This window comes from Dipodomys merriami, unplaced genomic scaffold, assembly GCF_024711535.1.
Source record: "Dipodomys merriami isolate MVZ:Mamm:240054 unplaced genomic scaffold, mDipMer1.0.p SCAF_366, whole genome shotgun sequence".
Taxonomy (NCBI): Eukaryota; Metazoa; Chordata; class Mammalia; order Rodentia; family Heteromyidae; genus Dipodomys; species Dipodomys merriami.
In genome coordinates this window covers 1,000,833-1,025,054 of record NW_027205226.1, presented here as the reverse complement: position 1 = coordinate 1,025,054, position 24,222 = coordinate 1,000,833, and positions in this window count along the sequence as shown.

Here is a 24,222-nt window from a genome sequence, read left to right as displayed (position 1 = left end):
GTAGGATTCCAGGTGAGAGATCTGAGCTGGACATGTTTCCCATCTGTACTCCCGCCAACCGAGGTACCTGCAGAGATCCTGTGACAGAAAGAAGGGGAAATGTGTCAGTAGGAGAAGCTATGGAGAAAATGAGGCACTTGTGCGTGGAACCACATTGTATTTTTGTTGTACCTTTTCAAAAATCAGCCTCTTTGCTCAGTCACAAAGCACCACACCAATGTCTGTGGCTCACGCCTGTCATCCTAGCTACTCAGAAGGCTGAGATCTGAGGATCGCAGTGCAAAGCCAGCCAAGCAGGAAAGTCTGGGAGATTCTTATTTCCAATTAAAGAGCTGGAAGTGATGCTGTGGCTCAAGTGGTAGAGCTCCAGCCTGGAGCAAAAACAACTCAGGCCATGAAGTTCAAGGCCCAGAACTGGCACACAGACACACACGGAGAAAGACACACACACACACACACACACACACACACACACACACACACACACACACACACATAGACAGTGGAAGAATAATTGTTGGCAACCACCTATACTGGAATCACAGGAAGTAGAAAACTAGGAAGTACGAAGGCACGAAAACTGACATTTCCTGATTGCTGACCTTTCCATTCTGCCAGGAACTGACTATTCAGAGACACAGTACCAATGGGAATCCGGTCGCCAGATCCAACTGAGCCTGCCTTCCTGCCGCCTCTCAGGGCTCCTGAACTGGAAGGCTGAGATCCAAGATCGCACAGAGAGCTCACACTGTTCCCGGGCCCGGGAGGAAGATGAAATCCCAGGGCTGGTATCATACACACGCAGACCGAATGCTCCCGTTTCGCACAAACGAAACGAGAAGCGAGTGGCATTTTTTTCAAAGGCAACACAACTCTCTGTGAGATGAAAAGAACCTGCAGGGGAAAAGCCCTTTCTCTCTCCTCACCCAACGCCCATGGTAACAGCAGGCCAAGCTGTCATTTGAGGGTGGTGAATAAAATGAGAGTTCTGCCCCTAATTTAATTTTCTTTGGCTTTTTTAGGTCTTCAAAATACCTGGCTTTAATATTATACAGGCTGTGGCTGGGGTAATGAATCTAAGCAAATGTGATTCCTCACTTGGATGAACAGAAGATGAAGAAGAAGGGACGTTCTAGCTCTTATACAAAGGCTGTGAATTTCTTGGGATGTTCAGGGGATAAAGGCAGGCAGATTTGCTGCTGTCCCAGATGCATCCGTGACTTATTTCCCTATTGTCCCTATTAAGTGATGCTACGTACACTTCCACCTTCCAGGTGAAAAGCTGGAGACATACCTGGTTGGGGTAGATCTCTTTACATATTCAAGTATGAGCAGTCAGCTTGTTATACAAACGCCAGATTTTAGCTGGGTGGATGGTCTAAGATCTCTATTATTCATTCATTTATTTATTTTGGGGCTGGTCTTCGGGTCTGAATTCAGGGGCTGGGTACTGTCCTTGAATTCTTCTGCTCTATGTTAGTGCTCTACCACTTGAGCCAGAACTCCATTTTTGGCTTTTTTTTTTGAGGGGGGGTATTATTTGATTGGAGATAAGAGTCTCATGGACTTTCCTGCCTGGGCTGGCTTGGAGCCAAGATCCTCAGCTCTCAGCCTCCTGAGTAGCTAGGAGTATAGGCGTGAGCCACCAGCACCCAGCATCTCTTCGTGTTTTAGTGGTGCTGAGGTCTGAATCCAGAGCCCAGCACATACTAGGCAGGCACTCTACCACTCCGCCTTTCCTCAGCCCTTTGTGCACTTGTTATTTCCGAGATAGGGTCTCACTTCCTATGTAGGCCCAGGCCTGGACTCTGATCCTCCTATTTTGTATTTCCCGCTGTAGCTGGAATGACAGGCATGCACCGCCAGGCACAGTCTCTTCCACTGAGATGGAGTCTGGCAGACCTTTCTACCATCATCATCCCAATCGCAGCCTCTCACTGGCTGGAACAACTCGCTGGAACCACAATCCTCCCAACCTCAGGCGGCTGTGATTACAGGCAGACCCACTGGCACCCCGTCCACTGTGGAAGTCTGCAGAATGAGAACGCTTATGTATTACTTGGAAGAACGTATCTTTAAAACATCATCTGCGTGATTAGATTGCAGTGGTAAAAGGACATTCTGGATTACAGTGAAAACTTGCAGGGGCTATATTCTCCTTCTAGAGAGTGCAGCCTGTCAAACCCATAAATAAATACAACCTTTGCTTTCTTTTCTGGGCCGTACGTGAGACTGAATCCTCATCACTCACCCTCCCTAAACTCCCCTCCCCTCCAGTATCGCTCTGCCTGGCTCTTGCCCAAACTTCCTAAGCCGCAGCCCACGATCTAACACCGTTAAGTCTCTACACACTGTTTCAGAGAAACAACAAACCTTTAAACGCATTCCCCAGAATTTGATCAGAAAACCCACTTACTCCTTTCCCCCAAGGATGAATTAAACGGAAGCATCCAGTGGCGGATCATTTAATTCAATGCAGCTAGGATTCACTGAGTCTCACAAAGATTCAAGAAACCGTCATCCACAGCATATCATTTGCAATGATAAAATTCCTAAACTGGGTACCAGTGGCTCAGATCTGTAATTCTAGCTACTCAAGAGGCTGAAATCTGATGAACTCGGTTCAAAGCCAACCCGGGCAGATAAATCCAAGAGACTTTAGTCCCCAAATAACCACCAAAAATCAAAAGTGGAGCTGTGGCTCAAATGGGAGAGCACCAGCCTTGAGCTCCAAAGCTAAGGAACAGTGCTCAGGCCCTGAGTTCAAGTCCCAGGACTGGCACCACATTTTTTAATTAAGTAACTAACTAAAGTTCCTGTCCATAAGCAGGCCTAACAAGCACCCCTTAGGTCCCTCTGGACAGACTCAGCTAGAATGAATTTATACTCAGAATCTTTCTAGTTGTTTTTTTTTTTCCACCTGTTTCATTGAGGTAAAACTTCTATCATACAAATTTTATCGCCTTAACCACTATAGGTACATAATTCAGAGTTATTAAGCACATTCACAATACTGTGAAACTATCATGGTCACCCACTTCCAGAACTTTCTCATTATATAAAACAGAAACTTTACACCTACCATGTAAGAACTTCTTGTTCTCTCCTTCCTCTGGCTCATGGAAATTTCCAGTCTACTGTCTTGTCTCTATGATTTGCCCCTTTTAGGTACCTTTGAACAACAAAGGAAACAATAATGATATTCAAGAGATAATCTTTGCTATCTGTGTATCAGACAGACGATTCGTATTCATAGTATATAAAGTGCTCCAAAAATCAAACATTAATAGAACAAAACAACCCAATTAATAAATGGACAAATGAACTGAACAGGCATTTTTTTTAAAGAAAAGCTCTAAATGACTAATTCATACATGAAGAAATGTTTAATATCTTTACTGGTAAATCAAGGCAACACTGAGATTCTGTCTTACCCCAGTCAGAATGGCCATCATCAAGAAAACAATCAGTTCTGGAGAGATGTAGGGGGAAAATAAGCCATCCTACGCTACTGGTGAAGGCATAAACTGTGCAGCCACCATGGGCATACAAGAACAGAGGCTCCTCAAAAACTGAAGATGAACCTACCACAAGATCCTGCTTGCACTCCGGGCATAGACCCAAAGAAATAGATGTCAGCCGGTAACAGAGACAACGCACAATCATGTTTACTGCAGCTCTGTTCACAGAGCCAAGTTATAGGATCAGCCTGAGGTGTGTATCAATCAGTGCATGGATAAAGGAAATGAAGTATTATCACAATGAAGTATTGTATTCAGCTGTAAGGAAGAATGTAATGATGCTGTCTGTAGGCCGGTGAATGGAAGTGAAGATCATCATGTTAAGTGAAATAAGCCAGCCTGACAGAACTCCAGATCTTAAAAAACAAGCAAATGACATGGATGTGAAATGGGAACTTTTTTTGAGGGGGGCTTCAGGGGGTGAAAGTAGAGGAATATAATGGGGTACACTTTATATGCATGTATGAAAATCAAATGAAGCCCACTAAATTGCTTACAAGGGAAAGGAGAGAAAGAGAAAGAGCCACGGAGAGGGTGAATTTCACCAAAGCACATTGTGGTTTATGGGTAGAATTAGCACAATGAAACTATTTTGTACACAGAAACCATACTATATCCCATAGCTTGTTGAAATCAATTCCAAAACTGTGTTTGGTTTTCTCCATCTCTGCACAGTTCCAGATACACCAGTAAGGTATGAGCAAACGCCTTTTGATGGCAGAGAGGATGATTCCAGCGATGGAGAGAACATGGCGAGAATGAGGGCCTACCGGCTTGTCAGCAAACCTGAATTCAAGTTCTCCTTTTCCCACCACCTGATCCTTGCAAATAAAAACATGTAAGTGAGCTGGTTTGTTTATACAACTCGTCCAGTCTACATCTCTCGGCAATCCTGAACCTTCCTGATGGATAAGAACTAACATCCAGTGAGCTGGGAAGGTGGCTCAGTGGTAGAGTGCTCGCCTTGCATGCATGAGGTCCTGGGTTCGATTCCTCAGCACCCCATGAGCAGAAAAAGCCGGAAATGGCGCTGTGGCTCAAGTGGTAGAGCGCTTGCCTTGAGCTGAAGAGCTGAGGGACAGCGCCCAGGCCCGGAGTTCAAGACCCATGACCAAGGACAAGAGTAAATAAATAAATAACCTCCACTAACATCCAGGGTCTGGGCACTACTAAGTCATTCTCCAGTTCCTCCATAAGAAGATGTCAAACCTAAAATCTCGGTTCAACAGAGACACCTTGCTAGGCTGGAAAATGATTAGAACTTTTCACGAGGAAAAACTTTTAATTCAGAACTCTCAATCACTGCTCTCCACAAACACACTAGCGAGTCACAGCTCTCTGGGGCTTGCCCCAGAGCCCACCTGCGGAGATTATGCAAGATTCCCTGAAGTCTACACTCTCCATTCCTCCAAGAAGGCTCCTTTCATCTTTAGCTTTTTCCACGTGGTTTCCATTACCACTCATTTCCCCCCTTCCCAAGCCAGGGTGAGAAGGAGATTGATCATCCCGCCCTTAATGACCACAAGAAATATTGAATTCTTCTGGCTCAGAAGAACATTTCCCACAAGCATCATCTTAAATCTTAATTACAGGTTTATGTATTATTCAGGCAAAGCCAGAATCTCGGCTCTTGATGACATAATGCCATTAGTCTTTGTTCACTTCACTGGTCTTCCCCCTGACTTCCAAATAATGTCCATTTTACCCTCTCTTTCTTTAATTACATACTTTAGTGAGAACCATCTTTCTCCTACAATGCTAGGCTCTCGGGCAGAACACGTATGACTTCTCAACCAAAGAGCTCCACTTCTCTGGGGCCCCTTACTGAGAGGAGTGAAGGGTATGGGCAGATGATTTATAAACCCAAGAAATCCAGCAGAATGAGTCTGTCATAGGAGAAGGAACATCAGGATCTTATAAACATAGTTCTGCACTGCTGAATGTGGTGGCTCATGCCTGTAGTCCCAGCTCTTTGGAGGCTGTGATGGGAGGACTGTTGAGCCTCGAGTTCAAGATCAGCCTGGAAAACACTAGAAAGACAGTACTCTTCTAATAGTGCACACATTCCAGGATTAAAATAAACCTAGATGTTTCTTTACCCATTTTTCAGAGTTGTCACTGTCTTTTGGGGGGAGGGGGCGGCGTTGGTCATGGGACTTGAACTCTGGGCCTGGGCGCTGTCCCTCAACTCTTCAGCTCAAAGCAAGCGCTCTACCACTTGAGCCACAGCGCCTCTTCCAGTTTTCTGGTGCTTTATTGGAGATAAGAGTCTCACAGACTTTTCTTACCCAGGCTGGCTTTGAACCGTGATCCTCAGATCTCAGCCTCCTGAGTAGCTAGGATGACAGACGTGAGCCTGGCTAATGTCACTGTCTTTATTGCTCTGTGAAAAATGTTAAGACTGAACTAGAGTACCTAATACTTACATATTTTCTCTGTGTGTGACTTAATTATTCCTTTAGCACTATTTATGTGTTGTCTCGCTCACCTTTCTGAGTACTCTAAGCAGAACACCCTCCCTGTGCTCAGAGACTTTTGTACATAGATGTGGCTCAAGTGTTAGAGTACCTGCAAGTTTGAGGCCCTGGGCCCAGTACTGAAAGGAAATTAAAAAAAAAAAAAAAAAACCTTCATCTATTTCAAAAAGAACAAAGGAACAGCATCTGATCAGCATTTACTATGAAGATTTTGTAGCTGACACAGTATGGTATTGGTCAGAAATGGATAAATACACAAAAGAAAACAGCACTGGCAATGTAATCCACGGTAAGTGACATCCTGACTACAAGGAAAAACACAAACTAGTAAATAAAAGTTATGGGGCAATGGAATAACCATTTGAAAAAAAAATAAGCTAGCTGATTTTACATAAATAATCTGCATCATAAATTCCACCGTGATGAAAGATTTACATGTAAATAAGCAATAAAATGAGTAAAGAGATGGTATAAGTCTTTAGGAATATGACAAAGAAGTAATTCCATAATGACACCAATTCGACCCAAAACGATTTAAATTATCTGTGTAGAAACAAATTCAGAAAACAAAGATAAAAGATAGAGATCGAGCTAAGAAAAAATTAATATATAAGACAAGAGTATCAGTGCTCACATGAAGAGAGCCTACAAATCAAACAGAAAAGAAAAAAATCCAACATTACAACGAAAAGCACAACAGATATGTCACAGGAAAAGATATTACAAGACAATTAGTCAGCACATAGCAAGCAAAGAATTCAATTTTTAAAACGATGCAATTAAAAACAATGCAATTAAAATAATGAACTGAAATTTTAAAAGCTGCCAATCAGTTTTGGAGAGAGCATGCTGAACTCATTCCTGGCTAATTTGATTGGCTTGTTAGAATAACCTCTCGAGGGCCTGCGGCAGAATTCAAGCGAAAATTGTAGACCTCCTACCCAGCAAAGCCGGCAGAAGAACCCACACCATTTAAAACCACCACTGAATGAAAGCACGTTGCCTGCCACAGTTCACCACAGTAGAAAAACAGCAGGGGGGAACTAAAGATTTATCAGGGTTACGCAGTAATTAGCAGACATTTATGAAGTGTTATGCAGTTGTTCTATAAAGAATGGAACCGTGATGCGCTGATGGCTCTCCATAAGTGGCAATCCTGCTTCTCCTTCCAGGAGCCATTGAACACGATCTGGAGACACTTGAAGCTGTCACACCTGGGGAGAGGCTGCTTCAAGGATACCCAGTGGGCATAGGCTAGAAATACGGACTCGCAGCTCCAATATAGGTCTTCCACAATACAGATCACTGCATTCCAAATGCCAACAGTGCCAAGTTTAATAAACCCGGTATTATAGGAACAGAGAAAGGTACCGCTGACAGATGGAAGGAAGGGACACGGAGTACAGACTGTATCCTGTGGTCTTCGTGTTTGTGCAGTATATGAAGCTCAAAAGAGAATCTGGATGGTTGCTAGGCAACCTCACGCCTGGCATCCCAGCTACTCTGGAAGCTAAGATCCTGAGGATCATGGTTCAAAGCCAGCCTGGGCAGAAAAGTCTGTGAGACTCTTATCTCCAATTAAGCACCAAGAAAAGCCAGAAGTGAAGCTAGAGCTCAAGTGGTAGAGCGCCAGCCTTGAGTAAAAAAGCTCATGGGCAGCATCCAGTCCCTGAGTTCAAGCCCAAAGACTGGCACAAAAAAAAAAAAGAAAGAAAGAAAGAAAGAAAATTTGGTCAGGCTATGTAGTAAAAGTATTATACTGCAAGTCTAGGCCTGGCCCACTATAAGACTGAAATTCCTTTCCACAGACAAATAAGAGAGTAAAGGAAAACATTTCCTCATTTCTGCATAATTTTCTTAGAAATACAGAAATTATGAAATTGCAAATAACAACAATAATAGAAATAGTAAAGGAGAAGTGGCGCTGTAGCTCAAGTGGTAGAGCACTTGCCTTGAGCTGAAGAGCTGAGGGACAGCGCCCAGGCCCAGAGTTCAGGCCCCATGACCGACAAAAAAAAAAAAAGAAATAGTAAAGGATGTTTTAAAATCCTACTAAAAACACTAAGGGTTTTGTTGGGGTTTTTTTAGGATAAGAACAGTTAATACTCTGGTCATATAAATTATTCCAGATGACACAAAAATAAAAACAATAAGTACTTCAAAGTAGGAAATTCTTACGTAAGAAAAACCATAAAGTGCTGATCAAAGAAATTGAAAGGGCACTGTGGCTCAAGTTGTAGAACATTAGCTTCAAGCAAAAAAAACTCAGGGAGAATACTCAGGCCCGGAGTTCAAGTGCCAGGACTGGCAAAGAAAAATGAGGGAGGGAGGGAGGAAAGGAAGGAAGGAAGGAAGGAAGGAAGGAAGAAAGGAAGGAAGGAAGGAAGGAAGGAAGGAAGGAAGGAAGGAAGGAGAGAAAGAAGGAAAGAAAGAAGGAAAGAAAGAAGGTAACAAATTCCTGATATGAAATCTGGCAAACACTATGAGAATACAAATTGTACCAATCTTTCTTATGAACATGTAATCAAAGATTTTAAATAAAGTGGGCATACATATAACTCAATAATCCAAAAAGCTCAATAAGTCTATTTTTTTAATTCTAAAAGAAAAAAGCTCATTAAGTCTAAATTTTTAAAAATGACCAAATCGGTTTTATTACAAGAATGTAAGCATGGTTTGACATGAGGAGTTAAATTAATGTAATTCATCCCATACTGGAACCTATAAAAAATAAAATAAAACAACTTCAAGTCCTTTTAAGCAAGTATCAAAAAAACCAGATGTGATAAAATTCTGCATTCTGTCCTTGCTTTAAAAATTGATAAGGGCTTTAGTAAACTAGGCCCCGGGGATATTTACAGTCCCCGCAGAATGCCACACTGTGGGAACCCTTCCGCAAATATCAAGTCGTTGAATAAATTGTAATTTTTTTTCACTTGATAAGGGATGTTTACCTTCCACTAAAAACAACCTTTCATTTCACAGCATAATCTCAGAAGCATTTCTTTATCGGGAATTAGAAATAAATTTCCTCACTCCACACTTATGTCTTTAAAAAAAAAGATAAGGGGGAGGAGGAAAAGAAAAAATAAAAGAGAGGAGGAAGTGACAGTTATATATTGCCCCTGGTCTCTTCCTCCTCCTCCTCCTCCTCCTCCTCCTCCTCCTCCTCCTCCTCCTCCTCCTCCTCCTCCTCCTCCTCCTCCTCCTCCACCTCCCCCTCCCAGTACCCTGCCTACTCCTACGCCTCCCAGGCAAGTACCCAGTACAGTACCCACTACCCCTGTGGGGTGACAAACTGTCTTCCTACACCACGGATCACATCTGTCACTTGTTTTCCATACTGACCAATGTGACACGCAGATGATGTTGCTTCTCTCAAACAGGATGCAAAACAAAACAAAGCCCACCTACTGGAGGTAGACGCTGGTCTTCCTCAGACTACAAGCCAATCCAAGATTCAAGTCTTTCTCTGTCATGACAGAAGAAACCTCTGCCATTCCAGGACCTTGGGGCTTACCCCACGACTCACGACTAGCACTAATAAATCCTCTGCACGCAAGTCTTTTTCATTATTTTTCTCCTTGTTGAGTCCTATCACTGATGAGTCACGTTCCACTGGGGCACCGTTTGTGTGTTTTTCAAAATTTCAGCCCTGACACTAGTTCTAGGGATGGGCCTAGGTCCCAAAGGACCACAATGTCACCTGCCACCTTGAGTCCCTCTGATAGGCCAGGAGGGTGAGCAAGACTTTATCCTTCAGTGTGGCCACACCGGGAGGAGCCAGGGAGACCGGCATCCTAAGTCCTGCAGAAGCTGCAGGATGCTGTAGAGGAGGGTGGGAAGGGTGGGAGGTAGGCAGGATGAAGTCAAGGAGTCTGGATCCAACCAGGAGACCGGGGTGTGGTCCCCGAGGCCCTGCCGGAGACGGGACGGGAGGAGGGCATGTAGTTTCCGTCAGGAGCCACCACCAACTGCCGCACCAAGGGGACCGCACTAAGTGGGCCAGCGCTCCACTGGGAGGTAGGGGAGTACCCTCTCTGCCCAGTGTGGAGTGATCTGCCTGAAAGCACAATGCTTTCTGGAACCTTGAAAATACTTTCGTTGAAGGGAGGTGATGAGAGAGGTTGGGCCAACTCAGGGCTCGTCTTTGGCCTTGTGTGACAGGCTTTAAGACAGGCGATTAACGTGTCTGTGTGCAAGTAGGCAGGAATCTCCTTTGCTCAAGGGCTCTGTACCATTTTGAGCTACAGCGCCACTTCTTGTTTTCCGGTGGTTCATTGGAGATAAGAGCCTCATGGACTTTCCCGCCCGGGCTGGCTTTGAACCACCATCCTCAGATCTCAACCACCTCAGAAGCTAGGATGACAGGCGTGAACCACCAGCACTAAGCTACAACATCTTAAGTCATTCTTTTCGTGTGCTGTGGTGGCCACAGATGCTATCTGAAGCACTAAACCACCTGAGATAAAGCAATAGTAGCTTTAAATGTGGACGGTTTTGAGCATATTAAGAAGGTTTATGAATACAATTTCTGTTTGATCCTAGAGCAAGGAAATTAAGACTATACTTATCTATTTCAAAAGTTCTAATGCATTTTGTTATGAGCCTGAGTTCACAAAAGTTTTATTAGTTTTTGAAACACCACCCTTCATTGTACAAAAGGAAAAAAAAAAAAAGCAGAAACATTGGGAGCATAGTTACCAAGGTGCGGTTCTAATCCATCTTACACGTGGCTTTCTTCTGAGAAACAATAAGGCTGATCATGCTGTCAGGAATCCAATGAAACTATTTCACAGTAAGGCTTTCTTATTTAGTAGTGCAATCACCCAGAAAATGGAGTCCTTCCAGAGTTTACCCAGCCCTTTTTTAATTACTTTCCCCTAACATCAAACCGAAGACTTACAGGGAGGAGGAATAATCTGTCTTCATGAGCATGTTGAAGGGGTAAATCCCATTCCATCACACTGGCAGCCAGAGGACTGGATTAGCCTGAAATCTGTGATTGTTATGCTAAAGAGTTTACCACGGATAGATGATAGATAGATAGATAGATAGATAGATAGATAGATAGATAGATAGATAGATAGATAGATAGATAGATAGATAGATAGATATTCAAACATGGGCATATGAGTGTATGAATAGTCTGGAATGTATTGTTGGTATTACAGTGATAATATATCATATTCTCATAGGCAATCGCTTTACTGAAACTAAGACTATTCTTCAAGCGTGATAGCTTTGCAGAATGTACAATAGGTAGTCATTATGTATGGTCGCCATACTATGCCACAAGATCCCAGAGTCTCTGTTGTCCGTGCCTGTTGGTCAGATGTTCTCTGTCGCTCCCTCCTTTGCAGCAGCTTTAGGAAGGTACAGCGATCACTGATCTGAGATCATTTAACCCCAGGAAATTACACTGCGAGCATTCACAGCCCTGCTGGAAATTACATGCGGGCTGGATAGAGCTAGATAAAAATAAGATTTCACGGCTGTTCCTCTCACATTCGGTGGCATTAAAGGCAACCCAGAGGTCGCATTTATTTATTTTCTCACTCTTTCCCTGACTGTGAAGTATTTTGAAATAAATATAGTTAACGACTGCCTTTGGAAAACAATTCATACATGCTTACTTACATACACACAGACACACATCAGTGTTACCTTTAATAATAACTCCAGGTGTGTAAGTACTGTAAAAGTCTGATCCCCAGGAGAACGCTTTCCCCAGGGTGATTTTTACCAGAGCTCTCTCTATGGTTGTATAAGATGATGGAGCCACTTGATTGTCATGAAGGCTGAGGGACTGGAAATAACCACACCTACTGGAAATAGGCTGGCTGAGCGAGGATGCCCCAGATGCATACCATCATTTCTTCATTCTGGATATGTAGACTTAGCTATTTTTGTCCAGTCCATCCAAATGGCCTGAAGACTAACACATCCGCTAGTGCACAGGCCTTATTCCACATCTTGTACCGCTCACGATCTAGGGTCTGTATGGGCTGTGGGCCTCAAGGAACAGTGGATTTCTCTACGGCGTGGGCCTCAGTGCTCTGCTTCTGGAGCAAGCCCAGGAGCAGTTCAAGGTGGTGGTGGCTTTTTCAACAGCTCTGTTCTCTGGGCCCAATTGAGAGTTGGGGGCCTTCTTAATCCAAACTCACGCACATACAGTCCTGCTCACCTCTGGGACAGAGTTTTCTACCTGTAGTTTGAAATATACAGAGCGTAGACTACAAGCGGTGGGGGCTGGAAGGCGGGGCAGGGCAGAGATGGTCTGTACTGGCTGGTCTGTACTGAGGGAATCCAAGCTGAGGCCTTCCGGCTCGTGTAGTGGCTACAGTCTGGGCATGGTGCTCTGCTCTTAACTTCAGTGAAGGCCAGAGCATGAAGAAAGGCTCATAAACAAGCAGGGGACATCCACGGTACTCCGCCCCTGCTCAGCTCCACGGCGGGTCAGGCTGTGTTCCATGCAGATGCATTTATAAATGGGATACTTCGTTTAAATACCCCCAGTGCGAAGAGGGCTTAATATATTCTCCTCGATAATTGTAAGAAGATTAAAAGTAGATGCGGCAACTTGAAAGAAAGCCCCTGGGAACCTGTAAAATTTAAACAGAAATAAATTAACATTTAGTTTCCTACTAAATGCGGCTCGGGCTTGCTGGTTAACATGTTCTGGGTGCACTGCTGCCGTGGCTGAGTGGCACATCGCAAATCACAGTGTGTGTGTGTGTGTGTGTGTGTGTGTGTGTCTGTGTGTGTGTGTGTCTGTGTGTGTGTGTGTGTGTGTCTGTGTGTGTATGTGTACGCGCATACGTACGTCAAGGCTTCTATTCTCAGCCCATTGACTAATAGCTTCTATTTTTACCATGCTTTCCAGCACATAAATTGTCTTTTTGTACATTATCTCATTTAATCCTCCACACAATCATTCCCATTTTAGGATGAGTCAGATAATGAAAGGGGACTTTAAGTGGGTCTCTCAATCTGTAAGTAGGAGAATACAGACTCAAATCTCGGTCTACATCGAAGCGTATGCCCTGGTCTATTGCCTCAAAGTGAGACCAAAAGAGAAATCGATTTCACTACATAGCAAATTCCATCCCCTCGCGGGTCATATTGACTAAAATTCAGAAATAATATTTGTGCCTACGCTAGAACTTGTCTCTGAAGAGCATGAACACTTTATGCTCCATTAAGATGGTCAAATTTCTCCAGAGCTCACAACAAGAAAAGCTAAATACAGGCAACGCATTTCCCTCCATCCTCGTTTTACAATCCAGCCAAATTCCACCAGCTCTGTGATTTCCCAGGGAGCCGCAGCATCATCGGGTGACTCAGCTGGACTTTATTTGTCTTTGAGTCACAGCACAGAAAAAAAAAAAAATTGAAAGTCATTTCCCTGTTTCTAAGGCTCTAGGAAAACAGATACATTTAGGAGTCTCCTTTTTTTTTCTTTTTGCCAGTCCTGGGGCTTAAACTCAGGGCCTGGCACTGCCCCTGAGCTTCTTTTACTCAAGGCTAGCACTCTACCATTTGAGTCACAGCGCCACTTGCAGTTTTTTCTGTGTATGTGGTCCTGAGGAATGGAACCCAGGGCTTCGTGCACGCTAGGCAAACACTCTACCACTGAGCCACCTTCCCCACCCTAAGAGTCTCCAACGCTGCCAACTCCTACCCGGTCAGGTGCTTTCCTCGGTTCTCAGGGCCTCTGGCTGCTTTGGTTTAAGGAAAGCTCAGCTGAGCCCCTGTGAAGGAGTCCACCTGGCTGGTGAACGCTTTGGCCTTTGGCCCTCTCTGGAGAAAAAGGTTGGTGACTTCTGGGCCGGACCCAGCCTTCCCCTTCTGAATGCAACTCTCTGATCGTGACAGGGGGTTGGAACGGGAATCATTTAAAGAAGCGCCTAGCCACTGTCCTGACTCCCTCTTGTCCTGAGCTTCGCTCCTCATGTGGCTTTTTCTTCTCTTCCCAGCCACCAGAGCATGCGTATGCATTGCGCCGGGGAGGCAGATCTCCTGGTTCTTTTCTGTACTCCTACCGTGCTCCCTGTGTGGTCCTAATGCTGATGAGGAGACCGCTTCCCGACCCTGTCCTGTGTGTCCAAACCAAACCTAAAGCCCACAAAAACTGTGACTGGAGCCGAGTAAGACTTAGGATCACACAAAAGCAAAAGAAGCCCGAGAAAGAACCTTAAAAGACAATGAAAACTCAAAAAATAAATAAATAAAATCACAGCCAGTGGGCAGAGAAACTCATAAATGAAGAAACATCCGTGGATCTGAAATATACTCACTGTTTCTAATCCTGACCAGTTATCAGAGTCAAACTATTACTAATACCCTTGATTTCTCCCCCCCCACCCCATGAGCAAAAATTTGGGAGAATGACAATCATTGAGAGGAAGCAATTTTGTGTGTGTGTGTGCTAATCCTGGGGCTTGAACTCAGGGCCTGGGTGCTGTCCCTCAGCTCTTCAGCTCAAGGCTAGCGCTCTATCACTTGAGCCACAGCGCCACTTCCGGTTTTCTGGTGGTTCATTGGAGATAAGAGTTTCATGGACTTTGCTGCCCGGGCTGGATTTGAACCTCAGATCTCAGCCCCCTGAGTAGCTGGGATGACAGGTGTGAGCCACCCATGCCTGGCTGGAAGTTATTGCTTAGTAGGAGTGTAATTTGAGGAGTAGAACTAGCTCACATGAATATTCACCACAAGGAAGCCACCCCAGATACTGAGACCCTTGGCTGTGTCTCAGGGAGGACTCAAAGGTGAAGACGGTAGCCTTCTTTCTCTTGCAAGCATCTGCTGCTGTCATCAGGGGACCATGCGTGGAAAAAGCAGTAGGAGACACTACACAGACGCGGGGTACAGCCAATAGAAAGTCTTTATCACCGGCCGGAACTACACTGGGCAGGTGGGTGCCCCAACGTACAGTCCTGAGTCCCCTTTTAGGGCTGCTTTTAAGCCAAAATTTACATCCTCGTTCGCTCAGGCGTGGAAAGGTCCCTAACAGTTCTTTCCTGCGGGCGCAAGCCAGCGGGAAGTCACAGAAGCTTAAGCTAGACAATGAGCAAGTGCCGAGGGCTGCATGGCCTGTCTCTCTGTGGGCATTACCTCGGAGCATAAATGAAACAGTGGCTACGTAGATCTTGAAATGGCAAACTCTAAGGAACTAGTCTCACGGGTTGAAGTGTGGTCCTTTCTTTGAGATGGAGACACAAAAGCAAAATGGAGCTACAGAGGCTGAGTGGAAATTCTCAGAGGGTGAGGAAGGCTTGGCCCTGCCACACAGGAACCAATCTTCCGTCTTCCAGCATCGCCTGGAGGGAGGGAAGACTTGAAGGTGTGTCCCTGGCCCACGTCTACCTTGTGCGTGGATCAAGGGTAAACCGGTCCAGCCTCAGCCAAAAAGCATGTGCACGCACGCGATGTTCCTGCACACTTAACCTCACTTGTTTTGTTCTGCTCGGTTTTCAACTCCCAGCTCTCACTTCTCTTGCGGTGTGGCTGGGCTGCCATTCTCCTTTTGAATACAGTACGGTGCCTGGTAGATTCTCCATGAATCCCCACAGCTCTCATGTCTTCTTTCCCTTTTTTTAGGATTTATCCATTTATGCAAATACCAGAGATTATTTTTAGCTCTGCTTCTATCCCACTAAAATAAATTAAGCTATAGGAAGTACTCTGTTTACAAATTACAAAACAGATCCGTGCATCTGAATAATGCCATGGGGGGAAAGGGATTCCTTTCCAAAGCATAAAAATACAGTGAGCCTTTTTATTTATTAGCAAATTACAGACCGACGGGGACACTGGAGTTTTCCTTACCTGGGCTGTGAATTTTCAGAATTTTAAATACTGAGCAGGTTTTTGCAGGGGAAAAGCACCAAAGAGGATGCTGAAGACCAGCCACGGAGGTCAAGTGAGAGTCAGTGCACAGGGGAAGGCCCACCTCCAGCTGCCGGCTCCCCCAGCTCTCATCCCAGCACCCCTCCATTTAGATGGAAGAAGTGTGGCTCAGCCTTTCCCTGATCTCATCTGGGAAACATGCATAAGACTTCCTGGGACGCGTTACCTGTTACCTGCGCTTCTAACTCCATCGTGAGGATTTTCCGTCTGGAAAGTGCTTTGAACTTGTCATCTCAGAGAGCAGCCTAACCATAATTGCCTGCGAGCAAGCCGCTCATTCCCAGATGCTTTTACAGTAAGTGGTGAGGTGGAGCCAGGGCTCTTCTTCTGTGCTCTTTGTTGAAAAGGCTTACTTCCTTTTCCATTACCGTCCTATAAATTGAGCGGCATTATGATATTAAATCAATGTTTTGCATTATTATATTACAGAAATGAAATTAATTCTATAAAGGGGTCAAGAGTGGAAGTGGAAAGACCCAAGAGGAAGGCAAGGTGGCCTCTCCTCCCCGCCTTCTACAAGGATGGGTGTGCAGTGAGAGTTAGCAAGACAGAGCTGGGGACTCAGATTCCACCAACAGAAAGTCTCGGCGCCTGGAGAGGATGCCCAGGAATGGGCTTCTCACCACACGGCCACCGTACATGCTCTTCCTTCAACATCAACTTCCACACCTGCCGCTCCAACACCTGCTGCGCTCAGCACCCAGACACTGACGGACCCCTCCCTCCATACCACACCAAGGGCGGAGCCCACAGTCACTGGTGGAGTTCTAGAAGGAAGTCTCGGACGCTCACAGGAAGCGCTCCAGGACCCTTCCTCAAACGAGCCGTTCAGAGAACTCATGGTGAACGTGTATGTGCAGCCAAGTGACACCCACACACAGGTGAAGAATCAGAGACCCTGTATGAGAGAGTCCTGATGTCAAGCAAGGTTCAAACACTCGACCGGTCCCATGTGTTTCTTTTGACGTTTGTCTGCTTCTACGCAGTATGTGCAGCTGCCGTTGACCGACTTAGATTTTAGGTATCCGCAATCGAGAACCAAACAGACCTCCAAATACAGCAACATGGCCATTTATATTTCCATCTAAAGTACACAGTCACATTATTATAATTACGTCAAGATATGTTACCAGAGCAAAGTATATTATTGCCACATTTTCCATTATACAATTTTGCATAATTTTTATACTCACAAGTGTTCTGTCATAATTGAAATATATAATATCAAAGCATATAATATGCTAATAATATGTAATCATGATGAAATCATATATTACAAATCTAAAAAACTGTTTCTCAACTATGAAATAATTGCTACACTTAATTTCACTTAAAATTTCTTTCATATTATAACCAAACATATTATGATTTATATTGTGACTATTAAATCATCATATAGAGTCTTCATTGTATAAAGTTTCCCAGAGCTAAGAATTACTTATACTTTTGTTCTGTGCTTGGAGGGGGAGAAGAGGGCTCTTTCTTTTCTCTCTGCTTCTTTTTTTCTATTAAATTTGTATTTCTTGAACTTCCCTATGTACTGAGCTCTATGCTAAGGGGTGATCTGCGAACAATCCAGGTAAAGACAGGACTCTGTCTGACTGATTGGGCCCCCTTGGCTCTGACATCTCCACAGAAGACAATAAGCAAACTAACGATAAAATTTAGCAGGAAGTGGTATAAAATGGCTTTCTTCATGTTCTCTGTGCAATGCATTATTTTTCCCATATGCTGTCTCCTACCTGTCAAATGTCTACTTGTCTTATTTCTTAAATATCAAGCATACCAAATAATTGGGTAATAATTAGTCATCCTAGCTCAGATTTTCCAGTAGGATTTGAACCAGGGGATTTGAATTCGTGGATGAGGGAGAACTGGGGAGGACTTTGAAACAGCATATACCAAACTCCGCATCCACTGGATATCGAAGGGTGAGCCCGGCTTTCACAGACTGGTATTTGCTAGGTTTAAAATAGCTCAACGTAAGCATGGAGAGATGGAAGCTTTGCCCACCAGAAACGCCAAAATGATGCCCAACTATAGAACGGATGAGCTTAGAATGGACGCAGATGGTGTTACACACTGAAAAACGTTGAGCTCTCGTAGATCAACAAGGAATCAAGCCTAAGAAACCAGAACTGATGATAATCCAGGAGAAGATAGGAAAATCCATCCTGATGATCTACCAACTGGAAAAGTGATTAAAATATATACTATATACTCTCAAAAATAGGTAGCGGTTCAGAACAATGTGTGCCTACTGTCAGCTTTACGTAAGGGAAAAGTCTGGAACATGTCATGATTGATTATATAAGAAAATTAATGTGCTCTGTATGTTTGAAAGAGAAAAATGTGAAGTATCGTAGAGACATTTTTAGCTCTGATTTCTCTGTTGGAATTCATAAAGCTCCCTCTAGTTTCCAATCTATCATAGGGAGGAGGACCTAATTGACTTGACTACGGTGTCAGAATTGGTAGAAAACAGAAACAGGCCAAGGGCCAATAACAAAATGGAAATGCTTTTTTTTTTTTTAATTTATTTACCAAAAAGTAGGTCTGCATCTACAGACGCAGGCTCTGCAGACTGCATTATTTATTGCGCTCTGAGCAAAGGGGAGCCAGGTTCTATGTTCAGGAGCTCTCTTGCTCTCCGTTAGCAAAATGACATGCAGCGGCAGCTGCTTCCAACATAATAGACTTGCTATTTCCATTTAAAGTGTTTAGACTTTTTCCTCTTTGAAGAGAAAGGACAGCCACATGGGAGAGCATCCTGAGCCTTTCAATATGAAGAATGGCCCAAATAAGGCTCCAATGTAGCACAGCTATTTGGGGGAAGGGAGAGAATGACCTTGGGCAAACATTGGGCAAACATTGATATTTCTGTATTTCAGTTTCAAAGATCATAAATGTCCAGCATTAACAAGAGAAAAGAGTAAAGTTTGTCCAACTCCGGCACCCTTCCAGGGCATGTCCTGTTGTCAACAATTTGTCTAGTCTTATATTGAAAAAAGAAAGAGAACAGCTGAGTAAAAAGCAAAGAACAACAACAAAAAAAAAAAAAAAAAACAGATGCAAGGGAAATCACGGAACCTCAAAGTGCTAATGATAAACACTCCATTTTTGACATTAACTTTTCCAAAAAAGAAAACCCAACTAGTTAAAATTTCTATCATCTCCACACCAAAAACTATAGTAGAGAAACCATAAAGTATCTTGTTTATCTTGTACAGGGGTAGAATTGTTCCAAAAATATAAGGGAACTCAGACATGACTGGGTGGAGGCTGACACAGGAGGAGTGAATGCTTGAGGCCAATTCAAGCCACCTATCAAAAGTCCTATCTCAAAAATTCAACTAAAAACAAGTGGAAAAGCTTCTATAAAGCTCAAAGCTTTCGGGGCTGGGAAGGTGGCTCAGTGGTAGAGCGCTTGCCTTGCATGCATGAGGCCCTGGGTTCGATTCCTCAGCACCACATAAGCAAAAAGAAAAAAGCCGGAAGTGGCGCTGTGGCTCAAGTGGTAGAGTGCTAGCCTTGAGCTGAAGAGCTGAGGGACAGCGCCTAAGCCCAGAGTTCAGGCCCCACAACTGGACCAAAAAAAAACAAAACTCAAAGCTTTCTAGAATCAAAGGATTTAGAACAGAAGAAATCAGAAAAGTTATTTTACACATAAGGAGGTTGAGGATTAGGATCGAGGGAATTGGAGTTGGGTACCAGCTTCAAATCCACATGGACTTAACCTGGACCGTTCTCACCTAAAGGCCATGTCCACATGATAGTTGTTGTTGTTTATTTATTAGTTTCTTTGGATTATTGATGCTGGTGTGAAATAAAAATTTCTTGGAGCCGGAGTAATTTTCAACCAACTATATAAACGTCAACCGCAGTCTACAGGAATCGCTGGCTATCCCGTGAAAAACAGATCTGGATTCTTGATTGTATTCACTGATATTTTCACAAGAAATGCTAGCACGAGCAACCTAAGCTGTTGGCATCTCAAATCCATGGAGAAAAGAATTGCCCATTCAATAAATGATGTTGGGATAAGCAGCTAAACAGACTAAAATCCCGTCCAACTTCAAGCTCTTAGCAGTTATAAAGATCAAATCAGACTTCACAAAAGTTGTAGGGCTTTTTTTTTTTTTTTTTTTTTTTTTTGCAAAGAGTGGAGACTCCTAGATAAATTTTGGCAGTTGTTGAAACTATTGCTATAGTTCTCTTGATTCCTGAACGGCGAGAAGAAACTATCCATGTAAATGGATCAAGGAAAGAACTTCCCTACCTACGGAATGAGTGGTGCAAAGGTACAGACCCGGAAGAGATGCGTCAAAGTTAAAGACCTCCAACAGAGGTAACCACAAAGCATTCAGCAGAGAAAGCAGAAAAACCCAAGGCCCCAGAGCTAGGAGGGAATGAGACTATTTGCAGCCTCCTGCACCGTGGCAAGGAAATTGGATTCCACTCTCGTCTAATGGAACTGTTGGACTGTTTTAAACAAAGGTGACATGATCTGATTTATGCTTTCCAAAGTTCACTCAAGATTAACTGGAGTACAAAAGTAGAGTCAGAGGCTCAGGCTCAGAGGCATGGTGCCAACTTTGACAAAGAGGGTAAGAAGATAAGATAGGAACCAGCTGGGCGCCGGTGGCTCATGCCTATAGTCTGAACTACTCAGGAGGCTGAGATCTGAGGATCACGGTTGGAAGCCAGCCCCGACAGAACAGTCCATTAGATTCTTATCTCCAATTAACCACCAAGCACTGTGGCTTAAACTGGTAGAGCGCTAGCCTTGAGTGAAAGAGCTCAAGGACAGCACCCAGGCCCTGAATTGAAGCCCCATGACAAAAGAAAGAAAGAGAGAGAGAAAGGGAGAAAGAGAAAGGGAGAAAGGGAGAAAGGGAGGAAGAGAGGAAGGGAGGAAGGGAGGAAGGGAGGGAGGGAGGGATGCAGGGAGGGAGGGAGGGAGGAAGGAAGGAAGGAAGGAAGGAAGGAAGGAAGGAAGGAAGGAAGATGATAATAGTTGGGAAGGACAATTCTAGAGAAAGGTAATAGTTCTTTATAGATATGTCACACCCAAGATGTCTATTAGCATCCCTGTCCTGATTAGTTTAAGTAATTAGTAAATTAGGAATTAATAAACGGTCAATAGTAATTAGTAAGATTTAGGTAGATCTAAGTTGAGGAGCCCTGCTAATAGATTTGGGCTGGAGATACAAACATGGAGATCCTGGTAACACACCGATGTTATCTGAAGCAAGAGGACAAGGCCACATTGGGTAGGATTAGTGCTAAAGAGAACAACAGAACCAGAGACTGAATATTCTCACTTTCAGAGATCCAACAAAAGCAAAAGACAGAAGCCAACAAGCCTGAGAAGTGGGGCCCAGTGGTGGGAGCAGGCAGTCTGGTGTCCCCCTGACGCCTAAAGAAAAGCATCTCATCAGCCAGGTCAACGGCTGTCGGGAGGGCGGACACAGGACCGAGACTCAGCAGTGGGCCGTGACCTGGTCTAGGTCACTAGTCACCTGGGTAGGGTGACTAGTGATGAAAGTTGCTTCAGTAGAGAGATCGGCATAAAATTCTCATTCTAATGAGGTCAACAGAGAAAGGAACTGAGAACATGACAGTAGGAAGCTTATGCAACTCTTTATTTAATTTTTTCTGAGCTGTGGAAGGTTGAGTCAGGGGTTGCAATGTAGTGTATCCAAACGTCCAGTGCTTCTTGATCAATCTATTCCTCCCCAGCCCCCTCCCCCGCCCACCTATCCTGTCTATTCCTGACCCTCACATTCACTCTACAGTTCCCAGTTCCTTTATCACAAGTGTACATTGAGTATTCTTTTTTTTTTTTTCTTTTCTTTTTTTGTCGGTCATGGGGCTTGAACTCTGGGCCTGGGCGCTTTCCCTGCGCTCTTCAGCTCAAGGTGAGCACTCTACCGCTTAAGCCACAGCGCCACTTCCGGTTTTCTAGTAGTTTATAGGAGATAAGAGTCTCACGGAATTTCCTGCCCAGGCTGGCTTTGAACTGTGATCCTCAGATCTCAGCCTCCTGAGCAGCTAGGATGACAGGCGTGAGCCACCGACACCCAGCATACATTGAGTACTCTTGCTGTATGTGTCCCCCATTCCCTTTTTCATTCATCCACTCCCTCCCACTACCTGGCAACCTTACAATGTCATTCAACTTCCTGATACTCATTCTGTTGAGCTGTCTGTTAATTGTTCAAAAGGTTTAGTGCATGGAGTTTCGCTCTTAGATTTACCATGCTTTAGTCAACAATTGTTATGTGCTGACACAAAAGCCAATAAATAAATAAAAATAATTGTTACATGCCATAATTATAATAAAAAGATTCACTATCACAAATTAGGGAAATGGTTTCTAGTCATCAGGATACAGTTGGTCCTAAACCACACAGAACACCTAAAAACACAGCAAGAGCAGATGGAAGAGAACCTAATGGTGCTAAGAAGAAATCAATATCAGTCCAAGAGGTAGAAAGAGTACTGTGATCCAGGGGGGCTGGACTTCAACGAGAATGATTAGTAATGTCAGGGTCAATAATAAAAATAATCCAGCTTTAATTTAGTCAAAGGAGCAGAAATGGTTCTTGATAAATGCACCATTTTTCACTTAGCACAACTGCTACAATGTATGTGCAACAAATATTTTTAACAAGAACGCAAACAAATCACACAGGAACAGGAACATGACCTTCAAGAGAGAACAGCTTTTAGAGATAAATCCTTCCCTGAGCTCTCTCCTCTCTTGCAATTTTCTCCCCTGAACAATCTTGACTCATTAAGAGACATAGCTTCTCATTAACCTAGTAATAAACACCTCCTAATTACTACATGGACTTAAGTCAAGAGTCTGAAATCTCTCTAAGTAGCTGTCAGGAACCTGAAAAAAAAATTGTTGTCAAATACAATATGATTTTTATTGATTGATACCTTTTATAATTATAAATATGCTCCCTTCCCATCACTTAATTTCATTTCTTTAGAGAAAAGTAGAAGAAGAAATATTAAAGATCCATGGGAAAGGCTAATTTATGAGCTAATTTACCACTGGCCAATTAATTATGCTTGCAAAGAAATATGTTAAACACTGAATATAAAGAGAGAAAGATTTTCCGTATTGTTTTTCTGTTGAGTAACCTGAAAAGCCATGCTGAGGAACTTAAGACACCAAACACTAAAGAATGCTCTCTCATGTCCTGTAATTATATCACATTTACGAGAAATAGGAAAACCTTGTACCTCAATTAGCAGGATTTAAGTTGCTTCAACTATAGAATAAAAGATATGAACTCGAAGATACTAAAGGTCCCTACCTCTGAGAGTTTCATGATTTTACCGCTAAAGCCAACAGCACATAGTGACAGTTCCTTCCTTTGATGCTCACAAATCTTCCATAGTTGACCCCACAGATTCTATGGCTTCTAAATAGGAAAGCTCAAGATCTACTTCTGCTCTGGCTTATACACTGTTTTGTTGCCGTTTTGGTTTGGTTTTTTGTTTGCTCAAGATAGCATCTTGCTATGTAGACCAGGCTAGTCCCAAGCACTGGACTTCTAGACATGAGCTACCATGTCCAGCTTGCGCTGGTAATTTCTGGTGCAACCAACTCTGTGATATTTGAAAAGTGTTGGGTTCCTTAGGATTCAGGTTCTGAAATTCCTCCCATTCTTCAACATTCCTGTAAGGTCCGCTCCTGGATGGCCAGCAGACTCCACCCTCCTCGCAGCAAAGTCTCCACCCAGTACCTGCGTTACCTAGGCAACTGGGACACCTGGAAGAGGTCACATCTGCATCCACTGAGGTCACATCTGAATTTGATGTGGCCACACCTTTCCCCGCCCATACCTTAGATAAGGCCCAGCCCAGGCCCAGACGCCCTCTCTGCTCTTTTCTAGCTCTTTCTCAGCTCTTTCCTTCTCTCTCTTTCCCACCTCTTTCCCAGATGCTCTCTTTTCTAGCTTTTCTCTTTCCCAGCTCTCTCTCTTTCCCAGCCCTTTCTCTTTCCCAGCTCTTCCAGCTCTCTTTCCCAGGCCTTTCCCCACCGAGTGGAGGACCAAGATGGCCTGGAACCAGCCGGAACGATGAATAAACCTACCCCTTACCTGAATACCACGTGTGTGCTGCTGTTCTTACTTGGCTACCTCTTTTTAAAAACCTAACAATTCCCGAGAGAGATGCCCTGGGAACTGCACGTGTAGAGCCCACAGTGAAAGTGGACATTGCATCTAAGTGTAAACAGAGGCCCCATCTGGGCACTTGTGTATGATGTTTTAAGAAGGATTAAGTGGTTA